Raw genomic sequence first — 25,239 nt, forward strand, 5'->3', positions numbered from 1 at the left:
GCTAAGGAAGGATGGTTAATTCCATGACACCAGAAATGCAGGAAAATGCTAATTGTTATTGTAAGTTTCTCTCTGAATAAAGTTTATTAATGGTTTCTTCCCCTGCATGCAAATTTCAACAACTCTCACACCATAATTAAATTAGCATTGTTTATGCTTTAGAGTATTTAAAGTCTGAAATTAGAGGCAATAACTATAAAATAGAGTGATAATTAATGATAATAACTAATTCCTGCAGAAACTGGGCCGAGTCTTCACAGTTACAACACTTTTTATTCACAACAGCTACTTTATGGTACTTGAAATTACTTAGTAATTCTCCTAAGCTAAATTTTATTAGCATGGAAAACTTTTAACAGTACAGGGGGCAGGTTATTCGTGTTCACATTTAGATTGAGTTTTACAAAATTTCTGACTGCTTACTCTGTGACACTAAAATATATTACTGAAGTGGATTTGACTATAAGCAGATACCTTGTCCAGACACTAAGAACCTCGACTGAGGCTTTATACTAAATGTGCCATTCCTGACTCAGCGGCTACCAAGGTGTGATGCTGGAGAAGTTGCTCCTCCACAGCTTGGGCAGAGCCTTTGTCCAGCAATAGCTCTGGCTTTTTCCAGCCAAACACACCTCTTTCCCTGAAGAAAACTTCTTGCACAACTTTGGCCAACAACAGCAGCAAAAAACTACTAAAAGTACAAGCCTGAATTCCTGATGTTGTAAAAGCTGGTACAGCTTCTAAATCTTCAGAAGTTTTTTGTATTTTAGCATGGAACAAAGCTTTAAATCATGGAGACTACAGTAAAATTGCTTCTGCTTTTTTAAAAAATGGGTCCTTATACACCAAAAAGTTGAGGGCAAGAGATCAGCATGGCAGCAGCTGAGGGATGACTACAGACACTCGAGATAATAAAACCTATTAACTCTCCAAACTCCACATTCCCAAAAATCACAGGATTGAAAACTAAGAATTTTGAATGATCTGATTTTGTTTTGACAGAGACCAAGTAAGTTTTATTTTAAGCTTCTGTAAACACAAATAGTAAAAAAAGAAGTTGCACGTTAAAAAGCCAAGAAATATTAACCATCAGTGTGTCTGTGCTTTCAAAGTTGTTTATGAAGTCAACACATAACAGCAGACTGTCTCTCAGATGAAGATATTTCCTTTAGAAATAAACAAGTCCTTCACATAAAAAGGGTATCAACTGCCTAGAGAGCTGGAATTAGTTTATACAAGACCCAGATGAAAACTTGCACTTGGAGAATTCTCTCCCAAATATTTTGCTATTTCAAGGTCTGAGGCTGCAGTTGCTAGAGACCCTCATCCAAGGTGGAACTCTCAACTTCTGTAACTCCTCAGAGTTTCAAAGGAGTGAGTCCGAAAGAGCTACAGGGAACTGATATAGTATATAAATACTTACAGAAACACACAAATATTGATGCCTACCACTGCTTCCACACAGCCCTTGTGCATGCATTCAGTGAGCACAACACGCTACCCATCAGAGCTTGTCTTTGCATCACTCTAGGCAAGTGAGCCCATGAAGGAAAGATGGATAACCACCTGTATTTATGAAAGGAAGGCAAAGCATGAACAAAACTTCTTGAAATCACAAAGGCTCAGTTCTGATACATGTCAATGTTACTTGTATGAGGTGAGGTGAGATAGGCCCACCCACCCTGTAAATGCCTAACAACAGACAGGCACTGAAAACCTTACAGTCCAAACATCAAGATCGATGCAGCACGAGACTCTCTCTTGGAAAGTGAAGAGAATTAATTGCTAGTATTACAGTCCAGAGACAGAGTCAAAAAGCTGAAGTCACTGGACCTGCACTCCTCAACAGCTATTCAGTTAGCCAGGAATCTACGCTACTTCTCCTATAGAAGGATTTAAATCCAATTAGACTCCCCATTTGGTTGGCAATGTCTCTGTATTTACATCACACTCCCTACCGTGGTATCTCAGCATCTGTTCCAGGAAATCTTCCTGAGCACAGCTAGGTCACTCTGTGTCCATCCAGTCAATTATTTTAGGAGTGGTTAGAGATTTCTACTTTTGCAAAAGTAGTTTCTTGGCAACTAATAGAGCTCTGAGGAGACATCCCTCTTGATTACAGCATAGATCTCTACTCTGACACCCCTGAACTTTTTATGGTTGGTTGGAAGTTCTGCAGACGCAGAAGAGAAAAAAAATCCAGCCTTTATCAGCTGAAGAACGAACGTTTAGCTGCTGCTGCCACCTTGCTTCTCAACTGGACACAAGAAATGCATTGGTCAACTAGCTACCATTTGTGCCTTTGCTTTGCTTGGAGAGAAAGCATCACACAAGGAGCACAGAACAGCCACGAGCACTTCACACCCGCTTTGCCCTAGTACGAGCAATTTGTACCAGCAGGGGGTTAACAGACACCTTAGCGCCCTTTGACATCAAGAGTAATTTCTCTTCATCTTTTAAGAAATGTCCAAAACGCTGTGAAACAGCTGCTCTTGGGCCTGAGCTTGTGCCCTCTCCCAGAGGGTGAAACAGTGACTCGGAGGTTATCGATCCCAGCTTCCTCCAGCCATCCATAACCTCCCACTCATTAAATCCTGCTTTGATTTGCTACATCAGTGTAACACACAAGGCCTTTTTAAATCCAGATATATGGACTAGCAAACCTGTTATTTAAATCTGTTTCAGCTAATCCAGCTCATTTTAAAAGGAATGGGTTTAAAGAAAGAGCAGTTACACAGCAGGCACTTGACCAAACATCTCAGGTAGGAAAACGGTGAGAGACCTTGTAGGTACATTAGGGGGCTTAATATCTTCAGCCAATGCATCTGCACAGACAGCGCTGTGTATAAAGCTACCACGTATTCTCACTCATTACTACTTTCTTAATTTCCTAATGGAAGTTAGCATCAGTCCGTTAGCACAGAATCCTGTGTTACACGTATCAGTTTAGCTACATCACTTCATGCAGAGGGAACTTGGGGATTATATGTTAACCTCGCTACCACTTATATGTAAAGATCTCCAAGAAATGCAGCAGCCTTTCCCCAAACATGCTGCAAATGCTGGTGTGCTCAAAATACAGGGCTGTATCCAAAACTCCTGGCTCTTACTGTAGGCCTAATGCTTATAAAATATAGACAATTTCAAGATTATTTCCTGAGTGCAGCTGTTGAAGGTGTTGAGCTGGCAGAGTGGGAAAATATATGTGTTGTTTATTTGCAAAGCAGGTACAGCATGAGCATCATTGGTCCCAGCTTTCTCATGCTGCCCCTGCCAATGTATTGTACCTCATCCATGACTGGGCTAAATTCCAGCCAGTGATCTGAGAATGAATGGGGCTGCATCCTATTATCAGTCCTTGGAGCCATACAATTCCCTCAGTTTATGAGCTGTAAAATATGTACTTCTACCTAGTGGCTTCCTAGGGCCAGCATCTTCAGCACAGAAATCAGCAGAGCTTTGCCAAGGTACACTGCTGAGTGCATAGGATGCCATAGAGGAGCTGCAGGGCTGGTAAAGGGACACAAACAACAGAGACGATTCCTTCATAAATATGGCTGAATGGGAAACAGATTTCCTGGCATCCTCTCTGTTCACCGGATAGGAACAATAAGATTTATTTATTTATTTTTACTGTTCAGCTGAAAATTTGATGCAAGGCAATTGCATACATTATTACTTATTCCTTGCCTCATTCTAAATGCCCATGATTTCCAAACATCTTAAAAAATACTGTTATAATCACCAAGTCTTTTTTTGTTTGTTTTTGCTAACATTGGTAGAATTTTTGCCTTCTAGAGCCCTGCTCTTTAAATGTTTGAAAGTTTTATACAATTCCTACATATATGTAGGAATTGTATAAAACTTTCAAACCATTAACATATATGTTAATGATTTACTATATAGAAATCATGCTCCAAATAAGAAGAAAAGAAACCAAGTATTTGTCCTCATTTTCATTAGGAAAGAAAATGGACTTCTCTTCCTTTCTCACAGAGATGGTGAGGGGAAACTTATTTATGAAGCCTATTCATTTTACTGCCTCCTTATCCCACAATAAACCAAAAAAAAAAAAAAAAAAAAAAGGCATAGCACAACTTTCCCAGCACCCCAGCCTGGAGGAACATTTACTAATTTATTGGCAGTTGATGGGGACAGAAAAAAGAAGCTGGAAAACAGAGATATAAAGAAAGCCTGTCCGTGCCAAGGTTTTTTCACCTTCTCAGTCCCAGAAGAAAAAGTTTTGTGCCAAGGCATGAGCTGGTGCAAACTGACATCTGGGCTACGGACTTCACCGGGCAAGAACCACTTTCTACCAGTTGAGTATTTGAAAAACTCTGAGTTATCCAGATGCAACCCTCACAGAAGGCATTCTGAACTACTTGAAAATTTGTCTTATCACACCCCAGTACAAATTTTGTCTTTCCAAGCTGGAGCTATGAGGGCAGAAGTTACTGGTCTGAAAACAGAGCTTGATAGATTTATGAAAGGATCATACAGCATGGTTGTCTGGAAGAGGAGAGCAGTGAACTAGAAGACACATGACCTTCATTCAAATATGATGTTTCTGAGTGGTTTTGCAATGAAGTTTTGCACAAGCAAGTGTATTCAGTCCTTAATACAGGAATTATTCAGAAATATCACTGGTACTTACGGCTTCATAACAGTGGTAGCTGGAGGTCCCATGCAAAGTCTAAGCTTCAGTTCAGTAAATACTGTACATGCACACATGAGCAGATGTTATTAACCTAATTTGTACATTGATACTTTAACAGGCTGGAAAAACAAAGATGAATTTACTTGCTAAGGTCAGATAAAAAGCAACTGATGGAAGCAGGGATATATCCAACTCTCCTGATGGCCAATTCAGTATCCTATCCATTTATGCACCTGCCCCCCCAGTTTGGGAGTCCAGCCACTCAAACATCTAATGTGTACAGAAGACACTGTGAATTCAGGATGATAACCATGGAATTAATTTCTCCACTTCCCAATTCAGATCCAAGCACCAAAAGGAAGTCAAAACAGTCTAATGCCTAAGCTACTCCTTCTTTGTATAGTAAATGATGTCAGGAAGGATTCCTGAATACAAGATTCTCCAGCTTCCTACTTTCTGTGCATAAACCACCTTACATATATTCCTTTCTAAGCAAGCTCCCTCCCACAGCTAAGGCTTAACTCTTCTTTTAAAGGGAAGAGCTTTCTTCTTTCTGTTAAAAACAAAACAAACAAACACCACAAAGAAAAACCCAAGCAAACAAAAACGATAAAAATTACAACACAGTAAAAGATTACCTGAAGCTCAGCTGCACACACTGTGCCTCCTACAAAAGATTTACCAAGTTGGCTATTAATTCCAAGAAATCTTAAGGAAACTTGGAAACGTATTTGTTTGAATAGGAAACCTATACTCAGGCACAGCAAGCAGAAAATTGGCTGACACAGCAGCAGCAGTTGAATGTAATGGGTTACTCACATGGGCTCCTTAATCTCAAAACCAAAGCTAAAATTGCTTTGTCCAGTTTCTGCTGCATTTCCTTTTAATTCCAGGAAACACCAAGCCTACTCCATTTCATTTCCTGACCTTCCTCCACTTCCCCCCACCTTTCTTAGGAGGTATGCTTTTGTTTGTTGAGATAGCATTTTCCAGTCCTTCCTTAACATATACTATTGTGAAATGCACTTGATATTTTAAAAGTACATTGAATTCTAAAATTAAACAGCATACTGCCTCTACACAAAAGAGAAGATAATAGTTACGTATCTATTAGATTGCTATATTCAGAGATTACATGGCTATAACCAGCAGATCCTTTATCTTTCCTTCCTAGCTATGATCAGTGTCATTAGCACAAGAAAATCTCAAGGTGTAGTGAAAAACACTCCCCTATACGTGCACCGTTTGCATTCAAGTTGGGCCATCTCTCACTTTAAGTTGCAGATATCTCTTTCTGCTCTGCTGTCTCAATACAGCTTGCAGCTCCTCTGCTCAGCAGAGTGTGCTTCACCAGGGCTGGTTTGGGAATGAATTTCAAACAGTTTGTTCACAAAATCTCATGGGAACTGAGGACTGCAATAACCTCAGCATCTGTTGCTCCAAGTAAAAGGTACACTTTTTTTGACCTTGCTTTAAAAAAAAAAAAAAAAAAAAAAGTAATATGACATAAAAAAAAAGAACAGAAAGCACTTAGCTCTGTACATCACTGCTTTTAGGGAGAAGCAACCACATGACAGAACTGTCAGTCATCCTAATTAATATACCATTGAGATGCACTCAAATACTGTGATGAGACATACAACAAAAGCTGTACAGAAATACTCAGCTCTCTTACAGCTCCTACTCTGGGTACAGATTAAAGGAAAACACCACTCAGCCAGGATGACTGATTACATTTTCATTTGGTAATGAAAATTCTTCTAATAATTATGTTTTGCCAAGAAGTGCGCAATTTCCCCTTCTGAAAGACTGGTTTCAGAGTACAGAGAAAGCAGAAGAGAGGAGGCTAACATCTGTTTAATTTACGACACTACTGCCTGGAATAGCCTTACAACCATTCATAATTTAAGAAAGTTTCCTTCATGAAATGCCAACAATTTTTGTTTAGCATGTTATTTATTTGCTAACAGGACATCACAGCCTAGTTTATTTACGTCGCAGGGTACCTCCATTCACTACTAGACGCTAATAAGAGTCCCACTGTGGCACTGCAAAATATACCAAAGTTACTGAGCAATCGATTCTAGTTGTATTTTACAAGAGATTGATTCAACTGACTCCAGTTACACTGTTTAAGCCACTATTCACATACCCTAGATAAAGTCTAGGATTATTTAAAGCTCTAATGTTGTCATTAGATTACCGGGGTTTCTGTTCTATAGCACAGGCAGCCGCTGGACTACCTACCAGTATCACCGGTCTGTGAAGCTACCAAACTTCAAGAACAATACCAGTGTTCCTCTTTTCCCTTTGAAAACTCTATTTATACACACTGTGCAATGGTGTTACTATCTACAAGAAATGCAAAAGCATGCAGAGTGAACATTTTCTTGATGAAAATACTGCAGCCTTTATACAAATGGAAGGCTACGCATGTTGAACCATCATTAAGTCCAGCACTGATCAAGCACAGGGCGATGTTTCTGTTGGGAAATCCAGTGCAGTGTATGGCTCTAATTTAGGGATCCTCCCTTTTGCAGAGCTCTGTATCCTGAGCTGGAAAAAAAGGGAAAAGGGAGCAAACAGGTCCCAGTCCACAACCCTTCAAGAAATCTTATAAAAAGATGGAGAGCAGCTCTTTGCTCAATCAGATATTGACACAACAAGGGGAAATGGTTTTAAACTAAAAAAAGGGGAGATTTAGATTAGAAGTTAGGAGGAAATGCTTCACTCAGAGGGTGGTGAGGCCTTGAGGTTGCCCACAGAAGTTGTGGATGCCCCATCCCTTGGAGGTGTTCAAGACCAGGTTAGATGAGGCCCTGAGCAACCTGATCTAGAAGGTGGCATCCCTGCCTATGACAGGGGTGGTGGAACTCAATGATCTTTGAGGTCCCTTCCAACCCAAGCCATTCTATGATTCATTCTACGATTCTATGAAATCAAGAGATTTTGCCTTGCCACCATCTTGCTTTGCTCTCTGCAGCTGCCCCTATAAAAGGCCGTGCTCTGATTCCGAAAATGTTGCAGGGTGGAGAGAGTGATCCACAATTACACTCAACTCTTCAGCCTTTCCTTTGCCACCTGAGATCTTACCGGGCACAGAAACTTTTCTGAAGCATTTGATTCTGCATCAAACAAGACATCTTATTCTGCAGTAACCTTCAAAGCATTAGGGAGCATTTCTGAGGCAGTGGTGGTGCACCAGCTCTAGGAGGAGGACAGTCCATGGAGATTTAATGCTGTGCAGCCACTGAAAACATGGGAAGGCAATTATATCTACTGCAAATTACACTGGGAACATCAATAGATCAAGGCAGTGATCCAGCAAAGCACTTAAGCACATGCTTAACTTTAAGAGCTCACTCCACCCAGGCCTGATTCTGCACTATTTTAGAGGAACAGCCAAAAACCCACCACAGGAAAGTTCTGTGCGCTAGTCTTACAGGAGACATGGTGGGGCAGCTGCTACACAGCAAAGTAAGACCATCAGAAAGGTCTCCATCAGAATGGTCTGATGTTGTTTCACAGTTCGTCCTGCAAATTTCTCATCCCAGAGAAGAATCAATACAAAACTATTGACCACAGCAGGAGATCAAATGAACTTAAACGACTACAGTAACTACAGGAAAAAAAAAAAAAAAATGTTTCTAATTGGCAGAGGGAACTTGCTGGAGCTGTTAAATAAATCTTAATAATAAAGAGATGTGTGATATTAAAAACAGTGCACTGTTTCGGCATCCATATATACTTTGTTGAAAATATCAAAGTGCTCCAAGTCAGTCAAGCTTCATAATTCATCCAGGAAATTTTCTTGCGAATATACCACTGCCTCCCTGTGTCTCTTGAAATGCATGATTGATGGTTTCTGAGAATTTAAGCATTTAGAAGCGTAATTTCTTGTACCGACCAGTTTATTTATAGGATGATTGCTAAAAGCAGACACAGAACAAAGCATAAATAGCAAAAACTTAAGCAACAGGATTTTCCTATGGGAAAACAGGGATATGGAAAATTTGTTGCACCCATTGAATTTCAGTGTGGGACCTAAATACCAAGTTAGGCATCTCCAGAAATTCCTCATTTTACTACTACTACATTTTTTTCTATTAATAAATTATCCATATGAAGATTCCATTCTTAATTTTGTACTTCAAAATTATTTAACATGTTTTATTACATACATCTCTGATTGCAAATTGCTCATAATTATTTGTTGCTATCATTATTGTGACAAAGTGCAATTTATTGCCTGAGTTGTGACCTTGCAGCCTAACTGGGGAACAGCAGAAAACTGACTAAGTCTAGAATTAATTACAGAAGATGATACACCTTTGAGGATGTTTGCTTTATACTAACTCTTTCACAGTTTTGTTACCCTGAAACTTGGAATTTGCCTTGGGATTAGATCTTAGAAAATGGTTATTCAGTCTCTACCTTACACAGAGCCTTTGTGAGCTTGCACATGACAGATTAGGGCTAATCCCATTCTTTACAAAGTCTCTAAAATACTGCTTCCTATTCCTTTTATTATCTCCCTTTATTTAAATTATAGATGCTTATTTCTGTTGAATGCACAGTAAGACACTAATTTTGGCTAGACCACTAAACATTTTAAATTAAAATCAAGTATAAATAATAAGCTTAGGATTCAGCGTAGTGTTGCTGTGGTCAATGAAGCTGGTCAGCACGCTTCTGATGGGAGAGCTTTCTTCTACAGAAAACTGATAAAAGCAACAGCTTCCCACAGAAATACACTGCTTTCATTGATATTATTATAAAAAATTAAGTGCAGCAGAAAAATAACGTTTTAAATCATTTGAAATATCAGAACATTCAAGTCAAAAGATGTGTATTTCATTTTACCATAATGAAAGTGCTTGATAATGTCTAAATGAAAAATTCCAAACAAGGGAATTTTGAAAGTTACATCTGCAAGAAAATCCAGTTTTGGAGATGCTCTAATTAATCTACTGATTTTTTTTTATTTTTTTTATTTTTTTTACAGCATCCTCCTGCAAGCACCTATACCACCTCAAAATCTCAGGAATGTTTAAGTGGTTAAGGATTTGGGATTAACAGAAACATCACAACCCTCTAGAGTTATCAAACAGCAGAGGTAGGAACTCTGGAACTCATTTACTCGGCTAAGGTAGGATATCTGACTGCAAAGTTACTGAGAAATTCTTGCCAGAACAGTGCCAATGGCCAAGACTCCTTTCTCCTGCCCTCCCTCCTCAATTCTAACTCTTTCAAAAATTTACCACTTATGTAAATTTTCAGGTTAAAGTTCTGAATAACTTTTTGATAATGAAAATATTTTCAGTTTAAAATTCTGTAACACTGAAGTAGACGAGAAAAAAAATCAGATTTTCTTTTGACAACCAATTAATAGAACAGAGATGATACTTGGTTGCAGAGGAGAAAGCTGTCCTTCCTGAAAGCTAACCAGTTAGTTGTAGAGGTAGGCAGCACACACACACACGAGACTAGTAGGCTGTTACATTTTGCTGGCACCAGCCAATTCGTAATTGCTGCTGGGCTCTTAATCAACCTTCCACTACCACCAGCATAAGATAACTTCATCCATGTCCTTGTCAAACTGCAGAACATTCAGGGTGTAAAATATAGACATACATATAGGCTTTATTTTCTCCTTGGAGAATTTATGTACCATTACATTCTATTATATTTTTTCAGCTGAATATTTAAACGATGTTGAATCAGTGATCACTAAACCAGGCACCTTTTTATTCAGCAAGGTTAGGATCTTTGACCCCCAACTGCCTCTAACTATAAGATGAATCCTTTTATAATACTGACAAATTATTAATTTTCTGCCTTGACTTTTAATTTAACATTTGGAGCCAGCAGCAGTCAAATCATAACTTCACACCAGCTACAATTTCTAACTTTTGTACGTGACATTATAATATCTTTCAAACATGAGAAACCAAACATTCTGAAAATGAAACCTCATTATTATACCCATTTGTGATCAAAGAAATGGCTTGGTTTTATTTGTTTGTTTTCATCTTCTGTCCAGAAGGGGATGATCAATGGAATGCATCAATTTATAACACTGCTGCTGTAATGCATTCTTGAAACATTGCTGATATTCAGAAACAAACACTTTTCAATTTGTAAATTTTCTGCAAAATACTTTCCTTCAGCTACCCATTAATCAAAGGAAATCATAGAAGTTTGCTGTCTTTTTTTTTTTTTTTTAAAGCTCCATATCCTCACTTTTATAGACAAAGTAACTGCACCTGGGATGACAGCACACACTGCAGCATATGCAGCAGATCAGAGGATTTAGCTCATGGGCTTCTCTGGCAAACCTCCTGCTCCCTCCCAGTCCCATAGGGAGTGCTGGTGAAATCAGGCATGGGAGCCACCACCACACACAGAGGTAACATCCTGCAGTCTGCTGGCTGATGGCAACCTCTTGCCATCAGCTCTGGTTTGTGCTGCAGCTCGGTCTACTGCTAATAGCAGGTAATAGTAGGCCAAGGTTAGAGTATACTAATGAGGGTTTTTCCTTGTCTGGACCTACACCGCAGTATTTCAGTGGTTGCAATTTCTTGTTAGATACCTGGGTTGGTTCAAGAGGCTGTTTGCTCAAGCATCAGGCCGTCATCTCTTTGCCACAAACAGCAAGTACACAGTTAACTTCCATTAACTTCCTAGGGAAAGAAGGTACAGAGATTCAATTTGGGCTGCCAAAAGGCCCTGACAGTTTAACTTTCTGACATAAATTAACACAAACTCAAAAATGTATGTATATGTTAGGTACACAGGAATTTTATCATTACAGATAAAGAAAATTGAGTTTCTTCTTCCAACTCTTCATTTAGAAAACCATATATAAAGAAAGAAGAAAGGTTCAGTTTTAAAAAGAAGCAATATGCAATTGTAAAGTGAATTCTTCAGTAGAGTGAGGAGAGTAGAGAGAGGAAAGAGAGGCTTGTTGTTACCACATCAGAGGATAAATTTCTTTACACTAACTTGGGTTTGTTGTGCAAATGGAAAAACAATTTTACCTTTATTAGTTTTATAATAGACTTAGCTACAATTTGTTAATTAAAATCCTAAAATTGGCCTAAATGTCAAGTTAGGGAAAAGTGTGCATATTGGGTAAGCAGTGACAAGTAGCTAAACATGTCATTGTCCTCTTTCTGCTTTGCTGCACAAGTAGAAGATGAGTTCATTTTCACAGACCAATTTCCTCTTACACCACTTCTCACTAATGGGATTTTTATTCTGGGGCATTTGGAGTCTTTTCCTGAGAATCTACCAATAGCTCAGCGACTGCTGCATGAGTAGGGATTCATTTTTTGGACCACAACCAGTTTTAACTACAGAAATACACTTTTGTAAACCATCAACTTGACACAAACCACAAAAGCAACAGTTAAGTAGCAAAATATGAGCTAAACTGTCTAGTGAGCAAGGTCAGCTACCGAGACACAGCAGCAAACTGGGATATACTTACTGTTGAGAATCCATTAATGCAATTGTTCTTTGCACAATATGAAAGGTAATACAGATGTTAATTCCATTTACCTGTGACTAATAACACTAGGAAATTAAAACCCTTTAAAACAATTACGTATTTTCACAAAAAAAGGTACTTTATTTTAGGCAGTAAAACAAATGACATAACAGTACACTTCTAAATGAGTCACTGGATGTCTTTTAAGTGCAGAACAATCTGTTAATCTTAACTATTAGAGTAAGAAAAACAGAATTTGGCTGGTTAATAAAAATCTAGAGCTACAGAGAAAATGTTTGTCACCTATTTTATTGCTGTGTTTTTTTTTGTTTGTTTGTTTTGAAATTTAAGCAGGTATCATAGAATCCTGAAACAGCTAAGTGCAGCATGTAAGTGCTTACATCATATTTATTCTCCAGGAATGTTTCACAGAGGATGCTAAGTACTTACACCAAGTATAAAAAAGGGCATTATGCTCCTCTGAAAACTCCTAGAACTTGTACTCCTAGTTCTCTCTGTGTACCTGTAAGGTATGACAGAAGGTCATAAAGGTCTGAATGTGCCTGGCTTTTAGGAATCCTTTTTAGCATCCTATAACCCAGAAAAACTCTAAAACATGGAACTGTTGGACTTAATCTTAACATCTTCAAATTATTACTCTGCTTTTTCTTCAAAACAGCTTGTGACTTTCCTAGGGGATTTCAAAGTGTCAGTCATAAATCAGCTGTTTGTCAGAGCTCATGACATTTAGCAATATAGCAGACAGAAAGGATGGAGTGGGCATGAGGTGCTGTCCTCACTCAAGTGTTTGAGGGCTGCATGGGCAGAGAAGGCAATTTACACGGATAAACAGACAGCTTCAGACAGACAGCCCTGTGCCCCTCCAATTCCATCATACAGTTGCTTAGTGCTGCAGATAGGGCTTCTCTAATTCTCATTGGGGATTAGGTATTCATGGCAGCAAGTAAGAAATGCAGTGCAGGGAGCCAAGTAACTGAAAAGGAGAATGTTATAATCAGTTACGATAAATGGATCTTCTTTCTGGGAAAGACCTAAGAAAGGACAAAAGTAGATTAAAAAAAAAAAAAAAAGAGGAGAAATATTCTTCGGTTCCCTTTTTACCTAAGGAAAGGTTAAAAATTAAACGTAACTATTTGCTGAAATAAAAATTAAATATAAGCCTTCTGTCCAACTTTATTAAAGCTTATGTGACCACTACCAGCCTCACTTACCTCACTGTCTACGCTTAACAACACCCTGCATTGTAAGGCAATATTTATAATCCCTTTCTATGTGGAAAAGTGTTATTAAGACATAAACTGCTCTGTCTGAAGACAGAAAAAGCAAGCAGGCAGTGAGGATGCAGAACATCATCTGTATTTCACGTGAGCTGATGTGAAACCTGCACTTTTTTTTTTGACACTGAAAATTTACAGACACCCAGGTTTCAAGAACAAAACTTGGTTTTCAGAAGGTTTCTTTCCAAGACAAAATGTGGGTTCCATGATGTCCTTTCTTGTTGCTGGTTATCAATAAAACTCCAAATCTTCCTTTCAAAGAAGACTCAAGGGGAAATTATCAATGAGCACTATAACTAAGCCCTTGTCAGATATCAAAGCTATGAGGTTGCTTTTCCATATATTTCCCTGGGAGTTTTGTATGCCTGAATGCTTTCATTCTGCTTTCACCCCCACTAATAGAAAGCAGAACATTATCACAACCAGAAGATAAATCAAGATATGACAAAGACCTTCTGAACAGACATGAGTGCATTTCAATTAAAACTTGGATTTTGCTGTACTAATTGTTCCCATTATGTTAATATCATAATTGCTGCCATTTTCTTATATAATCTTGCTGCTCCTAACAAAACAGAAGAGCAACCCATAGAGAGCTTGAACATGTCATGAGAAGTTTTCAAGGCAGAGAACAGGAGGTACAGTTAATTTGTGAGAAGGTTTTGCTAGAGTACTATGGAATAAGGCAAATCATTAATTCCTCATTAAGTTTAGGAAGATAACCTTTTAAATCATAATTAGAAGATACTCCCCCCCCCAAAAAAAAAAAAAAGTGTGTCAGGAACATGTCTTCTCAATAGATATTACAATGAAGTTTTCTGCAATATACTTGCTAATGGATTAATAATTGGATAGTTTGCTTAATAGGAGAGCGCTTATTATTAATAGAATTGCTAACTGTACAAGGTTTGGAAGAAAAAAACATAGCTAATGATCCCTTACTTTTTAGAACTGATATACAGAAGGAACACTGCACAACCCTGATGAGAGTGTCTTTGTTTTCTTTTGTCCTTTTTCCCCTCCTCTTTCTCTTACTGTCCTCTCCCAGCATTTGCACATACTATAATTGGACACTAACACCATTTGCACCTGGAATGAGCTAAAGAAAGAATCAGCATCTTCATTTCACAAAAAGTTAAAGAATCTTATTTGGAGAGAGCATGTTTTATACAAGTCCAGAGCAAGCAAATAGCATAATTCCTAGTCAGATCCTGTTTCTTAGCTGTTTCTTCTAGACTATGCCCTCATATTGCTTAATGCTACACAGCGTTGTTTAAATATGTAGCTGTATCGAATAGCGAAGTTCTTATTCAGTATGTTCACATTTGAGACATGTCCCAGTGGTATTTCTGGTCATTTCTGACTATTACAGCCTGTTTGGTGGTTTAGTGGAAGAGATCACCTCCCAATTGACACACACATATACCTTACAAATCACTACTATAGCAGGCAGCTTGTGATCAATTTTCACCCTTGAATATTCCACAGGGTGAAAAAAGAAGAAAAATGCCACAGAGAGGGACCAGTATAAGCAATGACACTGACTGAGCAGGATTAAATGGGACCTACACTCCTGACGGTATCCAGATAGTAGGAAGTAGATATAGAAACAGTAGCTGAGAGCTCAATGATCACAGAAGGAATAATATTCTCATAGGCATCTTGAGGGTGTCTTTTAGGTCAATGGGAACTTCCCAATAGCTTCACAAGGTCTCCCACTCCCAGAATTTAGTTTAAACATGGCATGCATTTAAAGTGAAAATAATATCAGCATTGTCCTGAGTAAACTGGGGCGAAGTAGAGGCAAACACTCCTCCTGGCATCATCTTTCTTCCTCTAGGGCTAATAAAAAAAATTAAATGACTTGTAAACTATGTAAATAATGAGTGGCCTACTATTAAAGAAGGCTAAATGAATTAGCTTTACTGCAGTTCCTACTGCAAGACCATTGGTAGAGAGGGTCTGATTTTGGTCTATTATAAGGTTGTTTTACATCATTCTTGCAGCGTAAAGGGAAATTAAGTGAACATAAATGTGATCTATGTCCACTTTAAGAATTCTTTCCTGCTTCTATGTTGAACAAAGGGAGCTTACTGTAAATAAGGCTGAGAAAAATGACATTCGTTTTGCTACCTTGGCAAGAGAATGAGTTAAGTAATCCTCAGAGCAAGAGGTCTGAGGCGGAATAATTCTTGCACCTGAGTTGTGAAATGAGAAAACACTCAACATATCTGGATAGTAAACCCCACTCTTCCTTTAGTCAGGCAGACTTAAACTGGATCTTCTGATGCCTTTCCTGCTTAGTGAAATGAAAGCTGAGAACTGGAAGTAGCATCACCATCAGAAATGACGCTGCCAGAGTCAAAATTAACTTTATGACCATACAATAACACTAGTGTATCGAAAAGGAACAGACTGTAAGATTATCCTGCGTGACCTTAGAGCAATCACTTCACCTCAAGTCCCGTACCTGCTGTATCACATCAGCCACACGCACTATGCACATGTTTTTATCTTTTGTCTCAGGTGCTAAAATGTCAGTTCCTACCTTGTCTCACAGCTACATCTTGCATTGCCTACTTTTCCAGCTGCCTTCCTGAGATCTGAGACACGGTACCTCAGCACTTGTTAGGAGCCATCCTCTTACACGTTCAAACTCTCTTCTGTAATTTTTATTATTTTTTTTTTTTTTTTCCAATGACAGCAAAAGAACTTACAACAGTTAAGCCACATGCACTGCAACCACTGTCTGTCGTGGGGACCAGCACTGTTCCACAGTTTCTTTGAAACCCATCTGGCTCTATCTACTTGCTTCCTTCTATGTTCAGCTCACTAATGCTTTGTAAGACAGGCTGCTTCTGTTCCATACCTCGCATACTGGAGGATCAACAATATTTCGGATAACCACGTAGCCACACCTTTGCAGATCTCTTCCCAAACCTCTTCTGGCTAGCTTCACTCTGTTCTTCAAGGGTTATGCTGTTTCAGCTCCCTGTCTGCTACATTACAGGAAATGTTGACATTGCACGTATCAACCTCAGCAACATATTTATGAATATCTCACAATCAATAAACACCACAGAGAGTGAAAGAGGACCCAAATATTCTGCATTCTGCCCAAACTTCGACCAAAGAACCGCTGTTGTGTTGTCTTCCACATGCAGAAGGTTTGTGAGACAGACAACATACTCCTTCAGGATACAGTTCCTGATTAAATGGAAATAAATACACAGAGAAATGTGAAAAACAAACCTGCCAGATCCCTAACAAAAAAAAAAAAAAAAAAAAAAAAAAAAAAAAAAAAAAAAAATCAGCAGAACCCAGCAAATTCCAACATACTTTTGAACTAGTGACCCCATAAATCAGATGTATTTGGTGACAGTTGACACACTTCCCTGATAATCACCAAGGCACCAGTTGTAGTTCTTTTGATGGGGGAATATAGCTGGGCAATCACAGAGCTTGTAGCTACTATACCGGCCTGTTTTCAGGAAGGCAACTTCTTTTTGTTTGTTTGTTTTGATTCCCAGCTGCACTACTTATTTGCTGCAAGATGAAAAGAGAGCAAAAGAGAGCAGGTCACATATTTAGCAAATGACAGTAATTCCCTCAAGATGATAAAAAGCAGCTTGTCTGTCACCAGCCTCCTTTTGTGTTTGACTTTGAGGCACATTATCTTTGCAGAAAATAAAACGCGAGTAATAAAAGAAGGAAAAACAGAGCCTGTAAACAACAAAAAGCAAATCTCAGAGGCTGAAAAACTTAAATGTAGTGTAAGAAAAAGTTGAGCAACTCCCGTTTTGTATACCACTACGGAGTTCAGTACTCCTTCCAGTGGCCATCACTCACACTTCCACAATAAAGCACAGGAGAGGCAGATACAGCACACACTTAAACGAGCAGCTCACTACTTGTCCTAAAATGCTCTTAAATTTCTTCCCCCCCTGCTTCTTTCCTTTCCAGAGATGTCCCAGTAGCAAGGATCCACAGCCACATAAGGTCTGACAACCGTCCACCTTACCAAATACCCTTCTGTTTAACACCTTATTAATTTATTTATTTTCCACAAATCTTTTAAAACATGTAGATATCTGTTTGTTTTCTTGTATGAGACAATCTCCTTCCTTGACATCTGAAGTATTAACATTTTATTCCATCCTTCAGAAAGAGCAGATTTCTATTATATATAATCTTCTACAGGAATGCATCTTCTGAACATTTCAGTGCCTTTCTGTAAGGACTCCTTTATATGGATTTCAGTTTCCTCTGAGAAAATTAATGGTTTAAAAACAAATGTGTTGTAGGTTACAAACACAGCATCTAAAAAAAAATTTTTTTTTTTTTTGAGTTCTGGTTCAACGTGATTAAGTTCTCTAAATGACACGACTCATTTAAATATACCAATCATACACTTAAAGGTCAGCTTATGATGATCACACCTTGTGTTGATGCATATCCTCTGGTTTGGACCCAAGCACACAGCACATGACAATACCTATTTTCTTTAAAGGTATGCTATTCTTGTGCTTCTGGGGTGGCGATGGGGAGCAACATTATGTGACAAAAACCCACCTTCCTCTCCAGGTTGTACAGGTTCATGATCTTTTACAGTGGATGGTGTCACTGCTGAAACTACCATTAATAACCTCAGAGATTGGGACTTTAAGCCCTCTCTCCAACTCCAATCAGCTTCAGAACGTCAGCACTGCACATCTTGGCTTTCTCCATTGATATTTCGTTTGGTTATAAACACTTCAGGTAACAATCCCAGCATGTGACTTCATAAAGGAGTTGTTGCAAGGGGTGCTATGACAGTAAATTCACCTACCACGCTAGGGTCATTCAGCTGGATTACACATTTGATGAAGCCCTCATCATGTGCACAGAAATTATTTCATACACTAGAACAAGAAGAATGACGAAGTACTGTTTAAAGTACGTTTCCACAATATCATAGTATCAATTCTTAAGAGAGAAGACTGTTAAAATAAGGAATAGCAGTTAACAAGTAAAATGGTAGGGAGTTTAATCGAGATAGAGAGGTGTCATTTCTGTCTTTTAAGAAATAAAAACACATGAATAACAATGAATGGATGGATATAAGGAAGCACTGGAAGACAGTGATGAACAGTCTTGAAATTAGAAGCACAAGAATGAAGAAAACTTTCTGTTGTATTGACTGTGAGTGACTGCATCATAAAGAAACAGTCTTGTGCTGTACAAGAAGCAGTCAAATACAAGCCTATGAAAAACTGAAAGCGTAAAGCTTGCAGATAGCTGTTTTCCTTCGATCAGAGCACTTCAGTTTTTGAGGATAAGCAGTTATGTTAGGACAGCATGCATTTCATTGGGGATATTTTTCCCATTTGAAATGGGAAATGCATGTTACTTCTCACATTTAGACAATGCCTAATGCAACCAGACACTTATCCCACGAAACTGGAAACAAAACCGATACCAAGAATTGCTGAGAAGGCAAGCGTAAGGTATAAAGGCCTACTTGTAGCCCAAACCTCAACCAGCAAAACACTGGAACCATCAACGTGTGTTCAAATTTCAGGAACTGTTGCTGGATTGACATCACTCTCTCCCAAAAAAGTGCCTCCAGGTACACCTCCATTCTGACTCCACGCAGCCCTACATCCCTGCTGCTGTTCTGACTGCATGTAAGGAATAGACAGAGAGTACTTCTCTCTGTTTCTGGAAATTAGATTTGGATTAAACCCCCATTAATTACATCAACAAAAGGCTCATTTCAAATGCTGACAAAATAAGTCCATTTCAGCATCGTCACACTCTGTTAAGATAAATTCTTAAATTTCAGACTACGAAGAGTTATGTTAGAACTGAGCCTCAGGCAGGGTGAACAGACACAGTTTAGGATAACTGGAAGCTAAATGGCCCCACGCCACTGGAACAAGTTTATGGCTACTGAGGATCTGGCCTATACAGCAATCCAGGCTACCCTGTTGTTGTGTATCCGTGGTACTACTGCCATCATTATTTATAAATAAATAAAATAATTAAGATTCAGTTTGCATTTCCTTCAGCAGCCCCTGGTTTTTACCTTTCCACTATTCATCATTTGATTTTTGAAGCAAATTCTTTCATATTATACAAATTCCCATGTGGCAACAGATTAGTATACTTTAAAGATTCAGATTAATTTCATATTTAGTCACGTATTATTTTAAATTTATTATTTAAAATCAAATACTGACAATAAAGTCTAAAAAAGTCAAAATCAGACTATCATTACCTCAATAGCCTTCTCCCCTAACTGCAAACAATAAATCACTTCATGTAAGTACTTTTAAGCCATAAAACTGCAAAAAAAAAGGCATTTTGTACTGAAAATTGATTTCTATTGAGAACTATACCTCCATGCAACTTAATTTGCAGCTGACATGGATTGCTAACAGGGCTTGCAGTATGAAAAATAGATGACAGTAACTAATTTAGCCCCGTATTAGTAGCCTTGCATCTTCAATATAAGTAGAGCTTTTGCTGTTTTTTCATAAATGCACAGGACCTAAAATAGAAAGCTATTTGTGCAAAATTGAAGTGCAAGTTAAAGTGCTGTTACAATACATCTCAGGAGTTCAACTACAGTATACTTTGATTTTTCTTTTTCATTTGTTTTAACATTTATTACAGCAGGGTATGATCAGGCATTAGGAAGGCAAGATTTAGTGTTTTACAAGAATCAGAGCAGACCTGAAGAAAGAGCACTTGTACTATGATAATGCCAAATAATATCCTTGCCCAATTCTAAGATACACTAAAGATAAAAGCTCTGCATTCACGCACTACATTAGTGATGAAAAGGAGCCCCAGAGAATGTCTTATTACTGTAGTGTGAATTATCAAGTTGCCAAGAAAGACTCTGCAAACTATTTTTTATGATGCTTGTTACTGGTAACTGATAACATTTATGTTGTCACATAGGAAACATAGATTATTAGTAATTCTATAGAATAACAGTTGTCCTAAAAAATTCAGCCTGCTTGTGTGCCAAAATACAATAAAAATGAAAGTGAGATTGAGCTCTAGCCAATTCCTGAACTTCAGAACAAATCCAAGATGCTATGACAGGCCTGACTTTATTTCACCTTCTCATCTCTGGATGTTTTGGCTTAGTGGTCAGTTGTTTGCTTGGTCCCTGTCTTAGTGAAAAGGCTGCTATAATATTACCAGAAATGAGGACTTATTTGATACTTTCCTATTCTACATCTGCAGGGAAAGAATGCAAGGAATACAACAATACGTGGATACTCTGCATCAATTACATTAGCACACTTACAAAATTGGAGTTAATTACCTACCCCTAATCATTTTTCTGGATTAAAATCATGCTGCTCAGTATTTTGGAAGCAAAACTACTATGTGGATTATTCCCAAAGATCAGTGAAGACACTGCAGGAACTGAAGTTTTATCCTTTATTTTCTCAGAGCAAGAGCAACATCTGAAAGCCTAGCCCCAATGGAAATGAGGGAATTTTATTATCAGCCTTGATGGGGACATGATTTCCCCAAAGTGTATTGTTTATAATAAACAATGTACATAATGAACTTCTCAATGCTGAAACCATAATGAGGGAATCCTTCTTTTCTCCCTAAACTGCCATTTGGATGTTGAAGTATTTTAAGCCAAATGCATAAAAAGGAGGCAGAGACTACAGGCTTCCCTCATCATTCTGATGGCCTTTCTGCTGATTTGGGAGCCTAACATACATGTTAGACTATATTAATGTACACCGTAAAGTTTATAAAATCATCTCTGCATATAATTAAAGCTATATTCTTTTCCAACTTTTTTTTTTTTTTAAACTAGGTCATCATGTTGATTTAAACACTGAAATTGTGGCTGTGAACATTTAATGAAAATAATAACAAGATAGTAACATATAAGAGGAGACAATTTAGTGTCTCATTCCCATTTCATTGGAATTTTTTATTCCCAGTTACAAAGACAGTTTCTGAAGTTGCTATAATTTCCTCTTCCCTTCCTCCTAACCCTTTTAGGCTGTGAAGATTAAAAAAACAATAAAAGGATCTGGTCATAAAACCTGCAGGTTAAAAGATTCACAGTTAAAGACCTCTAATCCCTATCCAGCCTGCAGAACGTACATTGAATAGCCTCTTACTTGCATTGACAACTTTCTCAAGTAGGTCACTATTTTATTTTTTAAACCTGAGCCCATCAGCAGCCCCAGAAGACACATTAGATGACTCTCCGTGGCAGAGTGCAGTACCACATGAAAATACTGAAGCAAGTGCGTAAATTCAGCACCGGTAGCCGAGTGGTCTGACCCACATTTTTATGCTCTGCGCCTGGATGGAGCTGCACAGCACTCTCACTACAACTATTCTGCTGTCTGCCTCCAAACCAACACTGTGGTTTTTACAACACAAGGCAAAAAAAAAAAAAAAAACTCATACCACGGCAGATGAAACAGAGAATGAGTCCAAATTTCAGGATTGATCTCCCATGCTTTGTACCATGGACTCATTAATTAGCCTGGGGCACATCAGATGCAGTCAAATGGGTTTTGTTTGTTCATTTTACACTGCCCCACAAATGTAATGAGATGACTTAAAGTCAGTGTAAAGAATTTACTCCCTGTTCAGATGTGTGTGCATGGAGGAGTTACAGCAAATGAGAATCAAGTTTTATACGTACAATGTCATTCAAAGTCCTAAATGAAAATGATTAAACACAAAGTGAAGACTCTGATGTGATTGCAATGATGATGAAGCACTACATGAAGATGAGCCTAGCTAAAGCAGCAAGCTTTTACCACCCTGAATCTTGGTGTTTCCATTAGCTATAAGTAAGAATTATGAGAAATCAGTATGATCAACTGGAACATACACTACAGTGAAGGAGAAATACTGAAATCCACAATTATCATTGTACTCCTTCATTACGACTTATTTTTATATACATGGAGTGCCTAAATTTCTCTCATAAACCTTAAACTGTGAAAAAAAACAGTATCACATCAAAGATTTCCTGTAAAGCAAATCTACAGCTATATCTTTCTGGGAGATCCATTAGCACTTCTTAAGAAGAGCACTAAACAGCATTTGTTGAATCACAGCTCAAATGGCATTCTCTGGTCTTCATTTGCAGCTGCCGACAAAATAGGTGCCATGATTGAACTGAGTTGGATATTATCGACGAAACACCAGCTTACAATTTCTGCAGCAAAAATAAGACTACAGATGACTTGGAGAAGTAGGATAAAGTACAACAATAAGGTCCATCCAGGATAGAATATCACCTGAGTATCAGAATATCACCACCACTGAATGATCAATGTTTTTGCATACTAAGATGATTCTCACAAATTTTAAAGATGGGGGCATTGGTGGTTAAATCATAGGAACATAAACTGGGAGAATTCCTGTTCCTCACTGAAGTGTGAAACCTTTAAAAAGCCACATAATCTTTCTGGGATGTAGTCAGTCTCTGAAGCAGTGCTCAGAATATTTCCTTATCTCCCAGAGATCTCAGGAGGATATTTTGTTTACTCCAACGATATGTCTGGACATCATCGTGACTGAGACCAATCAAAATACACATTTATAATTCTACTTTACTGACACCAATAGACACACCTCAAAGCAGAAAGTTTCCACAACTGAATGAAATTTTGACTGCAATTCCACAGCCATTTCAGTAGTTCTAAGCCTGGGCTGATACAGGTCCACCACTGGATTGCTGGTCCTGACATTCCCATGTATCAGCACTTCTGGGATAGCACAGCAAAAAAATTTAGGAAACTGAGCACAAACCTAAGATGGAAAAAAAAAAGTTTACTTTTCAGCTGGATCATCTCCATCCATGACCATAACACTTGGAAGTGTCTTGGCTTCGACTGCCATAAAACAACATGAGCAGGGAAAGACTCGTCCTGTGTGCACCCGTCACCTGGAACAGCCTTTTAATACCACGTTACATGCACTGACTTGCTTCACTACATGCTTGCTGTTTTTGCCTATATGATAAAACAATGATTTATTTCTTCTAATTCTTTAAAGAAAGATTATTACTTTTTCTATTAAACAATGCATGTCTATATTTTTTCACTGCTTTCCATAACATTGTCGTGCACTTGATTAACTTTTCTTCAGCTTTATATGGACCCATTTACTTCAAGAAACTTGAGTCTTGGCCCTGCGTGAACAGCAGGTGGAATGATTTTGAGGTAATATTACAGATGACATTAACACATGGTGTGATGCCATCTGAACAACTCATTGATTTTCCATTCTGAGCATTACAGAAGAGCAACCTGCAAAACTTTAGCTCTGCATTGCCAGTTACAGTATGCAGGATTTTTTGTTTCACTCCTGAAGAAAGGGGACACAAAGTGCTGTTATCGGTAGCCTTCACAGCAGGCATTGAGCTGAGCGTGGATCCAGAAGGCAGAATGAGAAACACACTGTTCAAATACAGAAGACTTAAAATTGCTACATCTATGGGAAGCCCCTGGTGCCAAAACCATCCAAGCTGATAAATCTTGGTGACCATGAAGCGTTATCACCCTGGTTCCAACACAGGGCAGATGTTGGCCATCACTGACTTAATAGGAAGCACAACAGAGGGCCCATTCCTGTCACAGGTGCACCAAGTGACTCACTGCCAGTAATTCTTCCTTCTATAATTACCTTAATAATAATCAAAACCACAGCTGCTGCTTTTGCTTTTTTTTTTTTTTTTTTTTAAAAAAAGTGACAATTCCTTCCTGCAAGACCTTTCTCCTGTTGGCACCAGCTGTCCTAACCAATTTTTACACGTGAGTTGGATGTGTGGAAGCCTAACTGATGTACTTACTAACGTAAGTTAGCAAAGGAGCTCCGTGCCCTTTTCAGGATGCTGAACCTGCCTCCGGAGCCCCCTGTATAGGGTACACTATTTAATATGACTCTTCACAGCTGATAGAAAGGGTATGTTGATTTCAGTTAAAGTTAGGCAACCTTACAAAAAAAAAAAAAAAAAAAAAAAAGCTTCTTTACACCATATTTATTTCCATCTGCCAAAACTGCATTTTTCCTTTTCTCCAATTATTTTGTGTCAACCACACACTGCCCACAAAAAGATTGGTTCACCATGTCCAAAAAAAAAAAAAAAAAAGTTTAATTAGCTTTTGCTATTAGTGCCGTATAGTTAGTGTACCATACCAAAAAATGGATTTCATCCACAGAGTTTTCAAGTTTCAAAGTCACAAGGAAAACACAACAGAGAATACAGCGACACAAATGAATGCAGATCACTACTAGACAGGTTGCTCTAGAACACAGCCTCTTCTGGGAGAGTTTGCATTTTTCCCACCTATGCTACACTTGTTCCTCCATTTTTAACTCTGTTGCTCATTGTCTAATGTATAGTTAATAATACAAGTGTTTCTGTTTGTTTTTTAGCATTTAGTGACTCACCTACTTGCCACTACTGACTAGCATAAACAAAAAAAAAAATCTTACTTTTATCAGAGCTTCCTCTGAAAGATCTTCTTTAAAACTTCTCCCTCCCCACTTCCCTCCACCAGCTGGAAAGTATTTCCATCAGAAATAGGGCCTATTTGATATTTTTCAAAAAATCATGGAAACAATTTGATTTTGTCTATATTAGTTTGGAGAAATATTTCAAAATATCACTGCTTTGTTTCCACGTCATTATCTTCACTCTTAAATATTTCACATATATTACCACTGAAATGCCCAAGTCAAGCTGTTTTGCCCACATTGAAACAAAGCAAATATATAACAGAGAGAAGATGCCTTTT

At 38.2% G+C, this 25,239-nt stretch overlaps 1 long non-coding RNA gene across 3 annotated transcripts in view; it reads right to left on the minus strand.

Moving 5' to 3' along the window:
• Nucleotides 1–25,239, minus strand: part of LOC119713570 (uncharacterized) — a 78,214-nt gene that overhangs the window by 44,955 nt on the left and 8,020 nt on the right. For all 3 annotated transcript variants that reach the window (XR_005260776.2, XR_011804758.1, XR_011804759.1), the window contains exon 3: nt 11,250–11,340. This is a non-coding gene — a long non-coding RNA (uncharacterized lncRNA). The remainder of the gene's footprint in view (nt 1–11,249; nt 11,341–25,239) is intronic.

This window comes from Anas platyrhynchos, chromosome 23 (genome assembly GCF_047663525.1).
Source record: "Anas platyrhynchos isolate ZD024472 breed Pekin duck chromosome 23, IASCAAS_PekinDuck_T2T, whole genome shotgun sequence".
Taxonomy (NCBI): domain Eukaryota; kingdom Metazoa; phylum Chordata; class Aves; order Anseriformes; family Anatidae; genus Anas; species Anas platyrhynchos.